This window comes from Lingula anatina, chromosome 4 (assembly GCF_051362555.1).
Source record: "Lingula anatina isolate TDL-2025a chromosome 4, LinAna3.0, whole genome shotgun sequence".
Taxonomy (NCBI): domain Eukaryota; kingdom Metazoa; phylum Brachiopoda; class Lingulata; order Lingulida; family Lingulidae; genus Lingula; species Lingula anatina.
Window position 1 is genome coordinate 14,445,857 of NC_141770.1, and position 15,618 is coordinate 14,461,474.

General features: G+C 38.7%; 1 protein-coding gene across 4 annotated transcripts in view; it reads left to right on the forward strand.

Annotated features, from left to right (window-relative positions):
- The window catches only part of LOC106156401 (uncharacterized), a 30,638-nt gene continuing 15,020 nt past the window's right edge, over positions 1-15,618 (forward strand). Inside the window, exons 1-3 of one of the 4 annotated variants that reach the window (XM_087011372.1) lie at positions 8,431-8,728; positions 9,232-9,301; positions 14,595-14,706. The gene's annotated coding sequence lies outside the window, so the exon portion shown is untranslated. Of the gene's footprint in view, positions 100-1,360; positions 1,514-8,430; positions 8,729-9,231; positions 9,302-14,594; positions 14,707-15,618 lie in introns of those variants that run through there. The other 3 variants (XM_013531636.2, XM_013531635.2, XM_013531631.2) reach the window with 3 other exon arrangements.

The following is a 15,618-nucleotide window of genomic DNA, read 5'->3' on the forward strand; positions in this document are numbered from 1 at the left end:
TTGGCGGGCATGAACGTATCGGGCACTCGAACACATGTATGCAGATTTGACTGTCACCGATTCCGCATGGATTTTATTTGAAGGCGTTAAATGTAGCAGGTAAGGGATGCGCAGGCACGTGTATGTGCATAGAATCAGGTGCGTGCTTGGCATGGGTGCGCGTGTTTAAGTGGGAGCAGGCGACGGAATGAGCGAGGGAGAGAGACACCGAGCAGTTTACATTCACGTCGGCTTTCTCGTCTTGTATGACGTCGCTCGGTGCTGACAGCCTCTTTTTAGGTTATCTCAGGTGATTTTCATCAGGCTGATAAACAGAATTGTAAATAAACAGTTTAATCAATAAAATAATTGGTTCATTTTATAAAACAGATGGTGCCGCTTTGAGTGCTACGCTCATGTTTGTTAAGCACTGAATTATCTGTTGGAAAATTATCAGTATGTGCTTGTGAGAAAGAGAGAGAGAGATAATCAGTCTTAGAGAAACAAACAGGAACGTCAGCTTAACAATTTAGATGTATTAGGAATTTTTTTCTTGGATGGCAGCCGTGATCGTGATCAAGTGGTTGTAGGGAAGCTTTAAAATCCAAGCCTTTCTAATTACACCGTTACACGGATATAAACGTACGTCAGAGCATTAAATATCACTCATACATGTATACGTACTATACTAATATAATGCAGACAGTGATGTCAAACTTTGCATGAGGTGAAAAATAAAATCATCGCAAGATCGATGAAAAAATGATGAAATAAATTATTTATGAAAGAGATAGGTATTACATTGTAGGATAAATATATAAAAAATGGAATGGCGTAATAATAATAATTATAAATTCGGTGAAAATGTTAATAAACCAATACACAGTCAAGTAATAGGGGCCTTAAAACTTCATTCACCTAGGGCCATTGCAGGAAGTTCGTAGGCGAACCTCAGTACTGGAGAACCAAATATCGTTAGGTCGTGTCCTGTATAGAACTCATCGAAAGAAAAACGTCAGCATTGTTTTGAAGTGTCCTCAAGAGATCACAGTTAGCAAAAGTAATGACGATCACTCTCTAATCATCGTTTTTCTTGGATCTCGAAGTCTCGAGGCCATCTGCGGCTTGCCAGGGTGAAATGCGAAGTTCGCGTGATATTGGAATATCAGCGGCTGTTGTTCTGAAATAATAAACAATAAAAATGCGTGTGTATGCTCATCACTTTAAGTATGATAAAGATGTATTTTATCGACAGGGACTGGAACCCACTTTTGTTCTGCGCTTCAGATTTCGAGGGATAAAAACCAAGATATAACGACCACCCACCCCCCACCCCCCACCACACGGTACCCCCTTAAATAGTGGTCACAGATAGCTAGAATAAGAACATCCTTTTTATCTGACCCAGTCAGACAAGCAGATCTCGTCCAGGTTGATTTGTGCCTTACAATCAATCTGCTGACTGCAAGAGATACGATATATTAATAATTTACCACCTTCACACGGTGCATGACGGTTCACAGGCGGAGGCCAGGTAAGTGCAACATCATCCAGCAATGCAGGTCTGGAACTTTCTTGCTTTATACCGATAGGTAACTTTGTTTGTATCTAGGCTGATGGGGTACTAGGTTGTATTAACCTCCCCCCCCCCCCCTTTATACACTGGACGGCGTCCTTTCTGCCTTCTTTGTGCGACCATGAAACAGGCATCGCTGTGGTCGTAGAAAGGAGGCACAAACATCGCTTTGGTTGCAGAATGAATGCCAGTTGTCGGCACGTGAAGTATTTTTTTTACTATACGGGACGCAGGGAAGGAAGCCGTCCAATGTAAAGGGGGCTTAAGATGCTTGGGAAAAAAAAGAGGCGGCTAGGATTTCCAGACTCTTCTCTGTTTTAGCTTGGAATAAGGGCTCAAATACTGTACAAAATAGCTCGGGTCAAAATCTCCACCTGGAGGAGTGAACGGATAATTCGCCAGATTTGCCAAGGTAATGATGTGTGGGCACACGACGGCATTGAAAATGGGACAAATTGCTCCCTGTTTCTCAAAAGCCATCATACATCTGTCTAATGACATGTTCTGACTCACAAAATGCACCGACGAATTTTAATAGTCACTATATGGATTTTTAGTGTCAGTTGCTGTGTGACATCAATGATAGAAAAAATAACGTTGCATTGCTAAATAAGATCACAGGTTTAGATAAGTAAAAATTGCAAGTGTACTTAGTTCGTATTACTACACGACTGTTTGGTAATGAATATTGCTTCGATAATTTCATTTTTCAAATGCAATTTGAGTATTTTGATTTTATTCTGTATAGGGTGGTATATTATCTAGGTGATTTAATTATTTTGTTACACGTCGTCTCTTTTTGTTTGATGTTGAGTAAGGCTGTCATTTTCATTTCATTTTCAAAAACGTAATTTCATGTTAACATCGATTTCATTCTTTCTGAATAATTTGGTCTCACTCCTCTGTTTGTGGCCACACTTTGCAAGTTCAGAATGCGGTTTCCGGTGTCGTATCCGATTCAGATATCACCAAATGTTTCATCAAGACAAATTAATGTGGTGGTCAGATTATTTCACCTAAACCGACGCCGATTTAGGTTTATTTGCATAGGTGGTTGGGTCATCAATTCAACAATTAAAATACAGCATCAGTATATATTTGACATAGGTGGCTGGGTTGGGCGGATTTTCCGTCCAACATATGAGTCTTTGAATGAGCTAAACTTTCCATCTGAATCATTTATACCTAATTATCAACTATTCTCATACTTAGGTTGTGTTCCACACCCGAGTGAATCCTTCTCCACCTGAATAGTGTTACAGCTGTAATCATAACCCGTAGAACTGTTGGGCCATAATAATGCATACCCTCTCTTACAGTCTTCGAAACTGCAATAAATATATAAATATTCAGAGAAAATAAGTCATTATGGCTATTCCAAATACCCATATAATATGTTGAGACCCAAAGACACACATATTGAAATACAGCAAATGTCTACTTGTATTTCTTATATGCTTAAGATTCTTGAATGTTATTAAAGAACGAAATTGATGGTCGAAATGTACAGAAAGCGTGAAATTAACGTCATAGACTTGGCAACTCCGTACATGACAAGCGGATATTCGTTAAGTGTAATCAATGGCAACCATTATATTGATCATGAGAAAATATGTATTAGAAAATGTTGCCTTACAAGTTGGTTTCTAGTTGCAAAAGTAAGAGGGCATTTTCCCGAATCTGGATTTGCATGACACCAGACTGGATTATGTATTGATCAGGAGAGGGAAGTTAGAAATACGGGAAAGAGCCATTGTGGGTTGCTTGCTGATCGTTTGGCTATCAAAGGTAAATTGAAGAATGAGAGGTAGAGAATTTGAGAGACGAGAAGCGACGAACTGGTGAAACATACCTGAACCCTGATCAGTCGTAATACATACTTTACTTTACGTGATATTCATGTAGATTTGTTTTGCAGAAGACGTGTGGTGTATGGTTATAATATTCTTCCCAATAGATAAAGTACCGGGGCTCGGGCTCATAAAACCATCGGCTTATACAACAGACTTCTATTAGACTTACTATTCACCCGCTGCAATGCTTATAACAGCAAGAACATGATATCATTTGTTTTCATTTATTTGTTTAGTGTTAGGATTGACGGATGCAATATGTGAATAGGGCTTTGTCATATTGTTTTGCGGTCAAGAGAAGAGAAATGATTAAGTTGTCGTCGATAAGTAAACATGATACCGTACATCTTGATAAGTGCGCGTATGTCTGTGACAATTGAATGTTAATAAATCACAGGCTCATGAATGTGCTGAAAGATCATGTATTAGAAAAATTTAGGTGATGGCCTCCTTTGAGAATAAATCTATGTATAAATTTTATCTAAATCATTTCCGTAATGTTTCATAATGGCTAGTTATGAATCTAACTACTGGTGAGACAGATGTTTTAACATTAGAAAAGTGCCTAGGCCAATGTGCTTAATTTTTATTATAAGGCTTGAAATGATTAAGGTGTAGCAACGGCAAAATACATGCTGCCATTTGTGTCACATAAATAAAACAAGGGCTAGCGTTTAATTTTTTTTTTTTTTTTTTTTTTTTTTTTTTTTTTTTTTTGCCTTGCGAACTGCGTCACAGTATATAATGGCGGTCCTTTTTATATCATTAAATGTCAGGACACAAATTAAAAAATATTTCTTTCATTGCCTTTATGTGTAATGATAATGACACGTATAGTTGGAACACGCCTTTTCCTGCAATGTTTCGGTTCCTGCAATGCCAGTGTTTACAATCAGGAGCGAACCTTTTACGCAAATTAATAGATATTAAAAGCATTATCATTAGGAATAACCCAATATATTGTGTGTAGGGGTAGGTCTCATCTACCGCAACCATTATCTTTGTTCACTTCCTTCTGCACTTTACTAATAACACTCTCCTCAGGGCCGTCAGTATATCTAGGACTCCAACCGAAGAGGTTTCTCGCAGTCGTCATGTTCAGAGTTAGAACCGTAAGTTAAATTGAAAGCTTTCAGACTTTTGAAATAGTTAGACATGGAAACAATTGGTTGGTTAACTTGATCGCCTGGTCGTTGATCTAGATAAAAATGTCATCAGTCTGGTGAGGCGTGTTTCCTTCACGGAGTCAGTCAAGGAACCGAATTAGTTCAAACCTTTTTGCCGGGGGGGGGGGGGGGGGGGGGGGGGGGGGGGGGGGGAGATGGGGGGCATGTGCAAACATACAAAAAACGAATTGTCAACATGCCAAGCAACGTGTCAATTTTGAATTGTTTCTGTGCCTTTGCCAAGAATATGACCTTTTGATGACGTACTTTGAATAATTTTTCTCCGAAAACGTTCAGCTAACACAGTCATTTTCACCAATTTATTCAAACACTCGCAGCTGTTTCACATGCACCCTTTACCAAGAGTGATGACGTCTTTCTTGTGCAAAACTCCTCGCATATACAAGGTAGATCAGAAATGTGTACATCTAGTAAATATCCATAGAAATATCTGTGAATATATATTATCAAAGAAATCTGTTTATGACTTCGATAGAGGGCATGTAACAGCGAAGTGCATCTGTTAATTGTTGCTGCAGTCATATGCTCGTGCGCGTCTGATTACATTTTTGATCGTAATGGCACTTGTAAATAAGAGCAGCCAGTTATTGTTGCCAGCACGAAGCTCGATAACGTTTTTATGTTTTGCACAAATGTTGATGAATTATTGTCACGATAGAAAATTGATTGTTAAAGCTAGGTGCGCCACACCTAGGTAAAATATTGCAATACAACAAGAAAAAATGTCATAATCTTTGGCAAATGTGTTTGTGGTTGGCTGTCGCTAATATTTGATGCATGCATATGCACTTGACAGTGGCATTAAATGGCGGTTAATGACAAGTTATCATGATCGTTTTATTGAAATTTGTCTCATTTGTTAGGAACCACCACGCACAGTATATACAGAATATATACACGTATATAGTAGGTATAGATGTATATATATATATATATGTAAGAAACACCATATTTTAATACGATAGGGGATATCACCACATTCTTGCAAACCGTCATGAACTCAGATCGGACGAAACGAAGTCAGATCTCGTCGTCTCAAGCATATTGTTAAAAATGCACGTTTTTCAACTTGGGAATTTTTTCAATGTTATCCCTGGAAAGGTTATTAGGTACATGCACGCAAGATTTGGATAAAACAAAAAATAGAGCTGTCGACTAGCACAAAACACACTGTTAGAACCTAAGAAACTGGAACAAACTGGTTCTTAGAAACCCAGGTGTTGTCACCTGCACGAGCAGATAATCTGAAAGCGATAGCTTTCATCAGCTTAATAACTCCAAAGAAACGACCTCCGGTGCGCATGAAGTTGCTTCTAGAAAACCTTACGAGTGTTGAGCAAATGTAGATTCTGAGAAAAAAATGAAGTCAGTGAGTTGCCAGCCTCATCGGGGAAACACAAATGCTATCTCAGTAAAATGTCGTTGGAAGACAAATGAGGCCACTTATCTTGGATTAGCGAAATGAATACAGGTAAGTCATACTTAACGAGCAGGTAGGGCCTATCATTTAGTTATTGGATTCTGCTCATCTGTGAATTAAACGCACACATAAAATGGACATGCTATTCGTGACTCATTTCGTGGCTTAAAACTACACTCTGCCGCATATGGTTTTAGTGTGCTTGCAGGGCGGGACCAGAGATATTTTCTGACAGTCTTCCAAGTTATCTTCGTTGACCCATCCTCCATTTTTGACCGTCTTCCGACAGAAAAAAATTAGATACCCATCAATGGTAACTTAAAAATCTGACATTCTTCTGGAAGAACCAGAAGACGACCTCAACCCGTCCCTAGCTTGTATGCGTGCTTCTCTCTCTCTCTCTCTCTACTCCCCCCCCCCCCTTTAGCCCGACGGCGTAAAAGGAGATAGTAGTAGCAGTAGTAGTACATATGAAAATCAAAGTTGTTCATTAGACATTACCTTTTTTTAAAGGGAGGTACCCCTATTCATCCCCTCCCCCCACCCGCTCCAGATCAAGGACTGGTACCCCCATCCCCCCTTTCACTTTTGATCTCCTGACAGCAGGACAGAATCCAACCCTGGCGAATGTCTAGGGCAGCGGCTTTACTACGAGAAGCTCGGAAAATCACACTGCGTAATGCGTCGAGTTCGAATGATGTATCGAAACAACTTGTCAAGCTAAGCTAACGAACTGTAATAATAAACTGCAACCCAAATTATATACTTTGCTGGAACATGTTCGGTAATTGCAGGCGGTGATACACAAGTCATCTGTGTAATATGAGTCCAACTGCAATTCACTCTGCCCATATTCTATTGTGTTTTAATGGCTTTTCATCGGAAATCACATTTTACTCTAGATTGTTGCCGCGGTTTTAGAGACATTAAAGGCATCAATTGATAAGCGGTTTGGGAGGGGGGTTAAGCGGTGGAGGAAACTGAAAAGTATTATGTTGTTTAATAAGGTTGGAAGTTATTATTGCTACGATTGTAAACTCTCTACCTGGATGCTAGAGCAGTTAACCGCGAATTAATCGTCAGTATGGACTATCAACCCAGGAGAGAATCCAGCCGTCATAATACTTAATCTACCTTTAGCTTAGTGTTATCGTGGTGTCAGTTAAAAAAGTGAAAGCAGTTTCAACTAGGCACGAATATTAATGCATATTAATGAACTAGACCGCAACTCGATAGCTAGAATTGCTTTTTGTACTTAGAACAGCATTTCCCCCATATATTATTTAGTTAAAGTATGCTGTTGGGGATGCTTTTAACGTACTTCTTAGACATGTTAGAAAATTTAAAAGCAAAGCTTGAGAAATAATATGCCCTTTAGACACATGGGTCATTTTGGGTCACTTTTTAAACCTCATATACATCACCAGAAGCAACATGACACATACCAACTTCTTAAACATTTCCACAAGTAGGGATGGTTTCGTGTATTTATACATGTACATGCATATACATCTATTGTATATGCAGCTATATAATCTTACCTTCAATTAAGCGCCCAAGATACAGTTTGATATTCAAACAGAATATACGTGTACATTAAGAGTGATGACACAATTCAGTTCGAGAGTCTTACCTACACTTTCAGCTCAATTATAGATAAAGGAGGATGATATAGGCATTGCATGTCTAATCTGTGAGCCAATATCTTACAGTATCTGACTCGATCGATAACAGTTCGAGTGTCTAACAACGTATATGAACTTCAGTTTTTTCTCAGTTATAGGTAGATGAAACAGGATGAATTAGATAATATGTCTAATCTGTGAGCATATATATTACAGTATCTTATTTGAACCTAATGGCTTGGCTTGCTATCCATGATCAAATATAATTATCAAATAGATAATATGAAGGTAAATATTCTAAGTTTAATGCGTGTAGGCTTAATCGATTAAGTTGAACTGTCACACATAGCGATTTGTTATTATTTTATTTTTTATTAATAAATCTCTCTCTTTCTCTCTCCCATGCGTGCGGGCGCATGAGAGAGAGAGAGAGATTTAGACGGTGTAGCTAGCTGAGACACCCATGTATGTGTGTGTGTGTGTGTGCGCGCGTGTGTGTGTGTGTGTGTGTGTGTGTGTGTGTGTGTGTGTGTCCTACAAAACCCGCCAGTGTACATGAGCGGCTGGAGCTCGCAAAGTGTAAAGTGTATATATAACACCATCACATTGAGTTGTTTGTCAGAATTCTAGCTCAATATATCATTTATCGCCCTTATATTCAGAAGTTCTTAATCCTTAGGTCTACACAACATTTCACGAGTATCGCTATAATACGAATACGAGCAGATAACGTATACACACCAGTCTATGGTGGAACACTGTTAAAGGCACGCCGCTCAATTAAGGTATAAGATACCCGGCTGACCAAGGTGGTCTCAGTAATGAGGTGTTTTTTCTCAGGTGTGACGCGCGTACGGTTACTCTGAACAAACCGTGTCATCAGACGTAGAACAAAACCGTAAGGCGACAGTCACGCACGGGTTCCATGGCAACGGGAATATCTGCTAATATTTGTTGGAGTAGCAGCACTTGGGGGGTATCGCTCGTCTGAACGGCGTTCTGTTAGTTGACCGATATAAGACAGCTGTGCTTTGAAAACGGTTCTAGAGACAGATGACATCACTGACAACAGATACATCGAGATTTTGGTAAGTTAATTGATTAGGACTACAGTCTTGACCGATTCTTACTATACGAGGGTTATTTTACATGCGTACACTGCATCCTGAGGTCGCGGTCAGGTAATTTTTTTAAAGTTAAAACGAAAAAAGAAGAAAACAACGTTTCCAAGATTAGACGCTCGATTGCATAAATCCGCATAACAGTCTCTCTTTGATCCTTAAATGGCAATCTCGCTCTCTGGGGCCTGAAAATGAATAAAGTAATAATTTCTAGTCATCTACAGTCATTTATTGCACAATTTGATCACTATTAGTGGTTTGGGAGAGAAGGGAGTCTTATGGGCTGGAAATTGACGTCACTGAGACAAGTGTAGACCCCGGTCGTTTGTAATGTGTAGATCCACAGCAGAGGTTCCTAAACACCTGTGACGTCAATATCTGGTTGATAACCTCTCTTTTCTCCGAAGTGATCAAAATACGCAGAAAATAACAGCAAAAGGACTAAAAATCATATTTTTATTCATTTTTAGGTTCGAAAAAATTGACAGTCTCTTTTGAGTAAAGGGACCAGTAAAGCTCGTGGGGATGGAGCAGATAGAGGTAACATCAACGGTATTGTACCCTCTACCAGGGCGACAGATTGATTTTTCACAAGAATTCACAGATATCTCTTTAGATAAATAGACAGTCATTTGATTCTCTGCCAAATCTCCCCACAATATCTGCCACCATGGTAGAGGGTAATGGTATTGTATGGAGCTCTGCATGGTACACTGTCACTCTCGGCAGCTCAAGAGACAACAATTTTTTTCTTCACAAACAAAACACCGTGAGATGTACCCTCTGATATCAGCCCCCTCCCCCTAGAATACTATACAAAATCACACTTTTGTAACAGACTACTAGCGCACCCTGTGGCCAGAGAGTAGTTGAAATGTATGTAGATTACGCCCACGATCTAATAGGGGCTAGTTCCGGGAGTTAAGTCTAAATAGGATTTCACATACCTTGTAAAAAAAAACCGAAATGAGATGATTCGTGTGCGCAGGCTTTGTGAGCATTCGCCGTAATTGCTTTTCTAATTAGAAACCTCTGAGCATTTAATCAAACAGCAATCTGAGAGTATAGCCTATTCTTTAACTATCGCATGCAGAGTCATCTACTATTATACAAAGAACGTTGCCGGGGAGAAACGTAATTGCACAGCGTGATTTTGTTGGCATGCGTTGAAGTTTCATTCTAATTTTCTAACAATGATGGATTAAAAGTCTACTTCATTTTGCGATCAGCGTGCCAATTGTCCCGTATCACATGAATGTAAATGCCATCAATTTGGAGTCTAAGAATTCTTCAAACAATGCTCGACCATAATTATAAGTTACCGCATCTACTTTGCAAGGAAGTCGGAGTCCTAGAATGTGTAACCGTTAGCATGTTCTATGTATATGACAGTTCGTGATACTCTATAACATTCGGGTGCTTCAAGAACGGTATCGTTTGAATAAATGCGAGTAAGGTCTTTAGCTCAAATAAATCTACATTCTAGATCACGATCCATGAACATTCCGTAAATCTCTGTAGTGTCAAGGTTGCATTTTTAAGTGTATGGTACTAGCAACTGTTCTGTTAATGAAGACATTTGAGAGCAACAAGCATTGGATTCCTATAAAATCCATTTGAAGCCTTTGCATAAAAAGTACACAGCATGAGTCTGATTCGTGGAATCTGTTAATTTGCTTTTAAAAAACGACTTTTTTCCTAACAGATGTGCAAAATTCCTTACTGTTTTCATTTTACTAATTGGATGCATATTTTTGAAAGTGCCATCAGTGTGCTACAGGCGCAAAATAAATTCATCGTATCATGGATATCGGTTCGTTACACAACAATTTAGTTTGATTACATTTAGGGCAAATTTCCCAGTTATCATTGTATGGGCTTTTTAATTTTGTAGTAATACGATGAAAGTTCCTAAATCCACTTAAGGCATTAATGTCATATGTCACTTTAACCTCTGACACTATTCAGGCTGATTAAAGGCACTTATTATATCAAAGTAATGACTTGCAAGGGGTTGTTAGACATTTCGTCAATCCATTTGCTTTTATGTGTACGATATTTATTGGCGCTTTGTCGATATATCATCTGAAATAAAGTAAGGTTTAGTGATCTGTATTTTTTTTTTTAATTTTCAAAATTTATCAGAAAGAACCCATGTTTGGCGACAGATGTTGTAATCCTCAGTGAAATAATTACATAATGATTTATATTTTTAATCCGAGAGATATGAGTTATCCCTAAATGCGTTAAGCCGTACGCGCATTATGTCGTCACACTTGCTTCCAATGGCTCAGATACATGGGTATTAGGGAGTATTCAGATTCAGACATCGCACCAGCTGGATCGATCCAACTCTGTGGTTATTTTCGCAAAAGTGCAGTCAAAGTTATCAGTTTAATTGTTTGACATGCACCCTCGAACAGCTAGGGGGTAAATAACTTTCGTGTGCGCTTGGCTTGATTATTCCTAAGATACTCGAGGAGGCGTGTAAGACAATAAAGCTAATTACTTGAATGCATTTTAGCGAGAATCCCTGCAGAATTGAATCGATCCAGCTGGTACGATGTCTGAATTTGAATGCTTCCTCAGACTCTCAAAGAGTATTAGTTTGCGCTCAATTTTGTCAGCCCAAAAATCCTTAGCCTTAGAGAGCCAATTGTCTGTAAGCATTAAGATAAGGACTGTATCACCAGTTTGCCTCAACTTGCCAATCATAATCAACATTAGTTTACGACATGGCTTTGGTTTTATCACATTTCTTAGACCTTTGACATTCGGCTAATTCTGAAAAAAAAAGAAAGAAAAAAAACAGCAACTGAGCGAGTGCGAGTGGTCTGTCTTATTGATATTCCGGCCAAGTGCCACTCACAGCCTATCAACAGTAAACAGAACAGTAAACAGGAATGTGTGTGTGGAACCTACCATAGCCTGCGTGTTCTTACCAGCTTGTGAATCAACCAGACGAAAAACAAACCTATTTGTAACTAAGTTCGAGCACACTATGATCTATTCATCTCTAGAGAAATTACCTATTTAATATGAAAAAGGCATCTCAGTGCGACTGGTATTAGATTGTTAGCGGTAAGCCAAATCCCAAAAGCTTTCAAAAAGGTTCCGCTGGCATCCACACGATATTGATTGATATATCGCCAAGAGAGAGAGAGAGAGATGCAATATATGTTCGTGTGAAATAAGGTTGAGAAGATTTCTCCTTAAACTTAAAAACTTTGAATTGAATCGCAATTATTATATAAAGTTCACTGTAGATTTTTATATTTTATTATGTTATATATGTAAACTCGCTAGGGTGCAAAAAATGGGAGGCAAGAGGTATCTTGCAGCTCGCCTGAGAAGCATTTTGCACGAACACGTGCAATTCATGTTTTTTCTTTTATTATATATACCGGCATGTCACCTCACACGAAGAAAAAATCCTCCGCCGCAACACGTTCCATGCACCGAAAACATTATCTAAAGACAAGATATTGAGTCGTTGTTTATTATCGCCAAACTTTTGGCACACTTGTCGGCGTGATTTTTCACTTTGAATTATATTCGAAGATGTTTGGGAAAAAGAGAGTCTCTACAGACTCTCTCGGCAGATTAATATGTGTCATTGGCAGAAGGTGGCGCTGGTGGGCTCAGTGTGACGTCACATATTAACGCTCAACCCAACTGACCCAAAAGGCTTTGTAACCGCAGACTCCATTCCCATAGACGTCATAAGTCTACTTATCCCAACTCTGCAGGGACTTTCGCTGAGTGCAATCAGCTTAACTGCTGTACCCTCAGCTAAACTGATGTAAAGTTGGATCGATCTACTGGTAGACCGATGGTGTCTATTGGAATGGGGCCTTAGTTCATAATGGGAGGTAGTCTGTGTGTTACGGAGTATCAGAAAATCTTTGGCCCTGGATGCCCTCCGATTTCATCAGAACAAATTGGACGTAAGCACGGTACATACCGGGCTATCGTATACACGGGATGAAGTTGATGGATAGGTACCCAGATAGCTGGTGTTATTGGCTGTAGGTCCCCCAGATGATGGATTGAAAGTAATATAATAGAAGGCAGAGTGAGCGAAATATTGATCAGCATTTTTAGTCACTATAATTGAAGAGAGTTTGTCTTCCTTTTGTGCTCCGGGCACATTTTTCTTGGGACCCAAATTAATTAGATTCATTAAATTTTGTTCTATGAACCATAAAACGTTAATCACATGACATAAATCCGACGTATGAAATATGTGTAATTAACGTATACAGTGCTGCACATAAATATGCTCACAATAAGTCAATGTTTCATTCAACATCTCTTTAGACTCAACGAAATAAAGAATGAATGGGGTGGCCATTGTTTTATGGAGCACTGGGTAATCATCGAGCAGAGAAGGAATTTTAACACTTTCGAAAACTTTGCTAAACAGTACATTGGTTTATGAGTGAATGAATAGAATTAAATTGAGAATTATGTAGAACTCTGATAGTGGAACTAATGTTAGCAATCTGACCGCCGTTGCGGTCTCAACCTGAGACCTTTTACCTTACCTAGTGAAAAAACGTCGGTCAGTTGCTAAAGTAAGTTCCTGTAACAGTTTTAAACATAGTTCTCATTCAGTATATTGGTTGAATATGGAAACTATAGTTTAAGAAACCCCTCTCTCTTTTAAAGTAAAAGAAAGCAACCGAGACAGTTAAAAAACATTCCTTCATCGGTGTTGCTTTGAAAAAAGGACTGACGTAACAGTAAGGAATTACACGACTGTAGAAATATTTTTAAAAGCGTTTATATTCAATTTCGGATGTCTTCAATATCTTCATTATTACGACATTCTTGATACTAGACCGCTTATCAATAATTGCTTATTTAGCTGATCAAATTTTTTTTTTTCTGCAAGACAACTTAACTTTCTTTTATTTTAGATTTAAGATTAACAAATGGTTTCCAAATCATTGTTTTTATTATTTACTATTTTATTCATTTAATTGTAACTATGTATTATTTATTTATTAATTACGAGGCCAATGTAATAACCTTACCCTCCTCAAAGGCGCATGAATATTATGTGATTTGAACTGTTTATCAAGACAGCTCATTACATCCAAATTAGATTCCACATGCGGTTTCCTGTTTTTCCGTGCCACAGATTACCACCGCTGCTTTCATTTATTAGCAATCTTCACCACTCATTTTAATACATAATGCATAGCTGTAAAGCGGTCTTCTCGTGATTTTTCACTTAAAATTATATTCGAAGATGTTTGGAAAAAGAAAGTCTCTACAGACTCTCTCGCAATGTGTCATTGGCAAAAAAAAAAAAAAAAAAACCTTTCAGCGTTGTTTGAGTAACCGCACAGCGTTCTTTTGATTTTGTCAAAAGTATTTGCATATACATAATGACGCAGAGGGCGTTAGCGTGTACACATGCATGTAAATGCGGTTCTCTTTACCTGCCGGTTTTAACGTGAATACCTGGATCTCTAGAATCATTGAACTTTTGAAATTAAAGACTTGGAGCCTACCATGATATACTGTAGGACATGCTACGCAGCTTGGTACAAAACACTCTGTAAAAGTCTGTTCAACCGTTCATGTGCGTGCAGGTTTGCTCATGCGCATTCTTTCTATCGTTGCGCTTGCGCCAGAAGCGTGCACAAGAACAAAACATCAGTATGTAGTTTGCGGTATCTTTCTTTATTGTAAATACATGAACCTGATACCTGAGAACGCTGTAGACTAGAAACGCCCACGGTAGGCAACTGCAAAGTCTGTGGCGATAACTTGGAAATGACATTTATATAACTGGCAATTATCTCTGCTTGTTTTATTTCAGATTTCCAATGAAATCTTGATCGAGGTCTGTGCAAGCTGGAGTTTGCAGTAGATATTACATGTTGCCAGACAGCGGAGTAGGTTAGATACAGCTGAGCTTCTCGAAATGTGCGGTATGTAAAGTAGACCACAAAGAACCATAAAAACACATTCGATACTTACTTCATCTGAGAAGTGCTGTTTATTATATGGATTATTGTCAATGAGAGGCGAACTATTAACTATGTATACATACATGTATATTGTATTCAGTGACGCCCGCCATCAATACCATTAAACGCGACGGAACTCTTACCACTTCGTGTAGCAGTATTGCATGGCAACAAACGGAGCGTGTTCACAGGGGTCACTCACACGGCTTGATACCGATTACGGAATGCAAGAGGTTTAGGGCACCTGTTTCTCCCCAGAGAACGAGTCATTTGGCGTTTCAACATTATACACTAAGAGTAAAATCTCGTCCACGCTGTCACGCATTTGTGCAGCTATTGAAATTGAGCACAGTCATTTACGCACCATTCCAAAGTGAATAGGACGAAAACAGGGATCACAAAACCAACGTTGGAGTATCTCGGTGCTAAATACAATTAGTTTTCTTCGAATTTCAATTGATTTACTCTGCAATCAGTCATAATGTACCACGTTCATCTATCAGTTGACTTTGATTTGCTTTGCATTAGGACAAACTGAAAAACATGCCGCATGTGATAAGCGTTTGAGCGGTAGTAAATTACCTAGTAATTAAACAAGTGGATGGAGCCTTTGTCGATACGGCCCCATTTCATTTGTCACTTTGGTCTTTGCTGATTTTATGTAAAAAGAAACATAATGAACGTGCCACACTTGTTATAAACTGCGTAGATGATTGCAGGCGATAACAAATGTAGACATTTTTAAAGATAGATAAGTAAACGGTGCTTACACTGCTGCATAGGCATTTGACGTTTAGAGATGCTGTGACTTTATGGACGTACAGTTATCACTGAAATACCAGAGTCATAGTGATTTATTCTACGGTCAATATC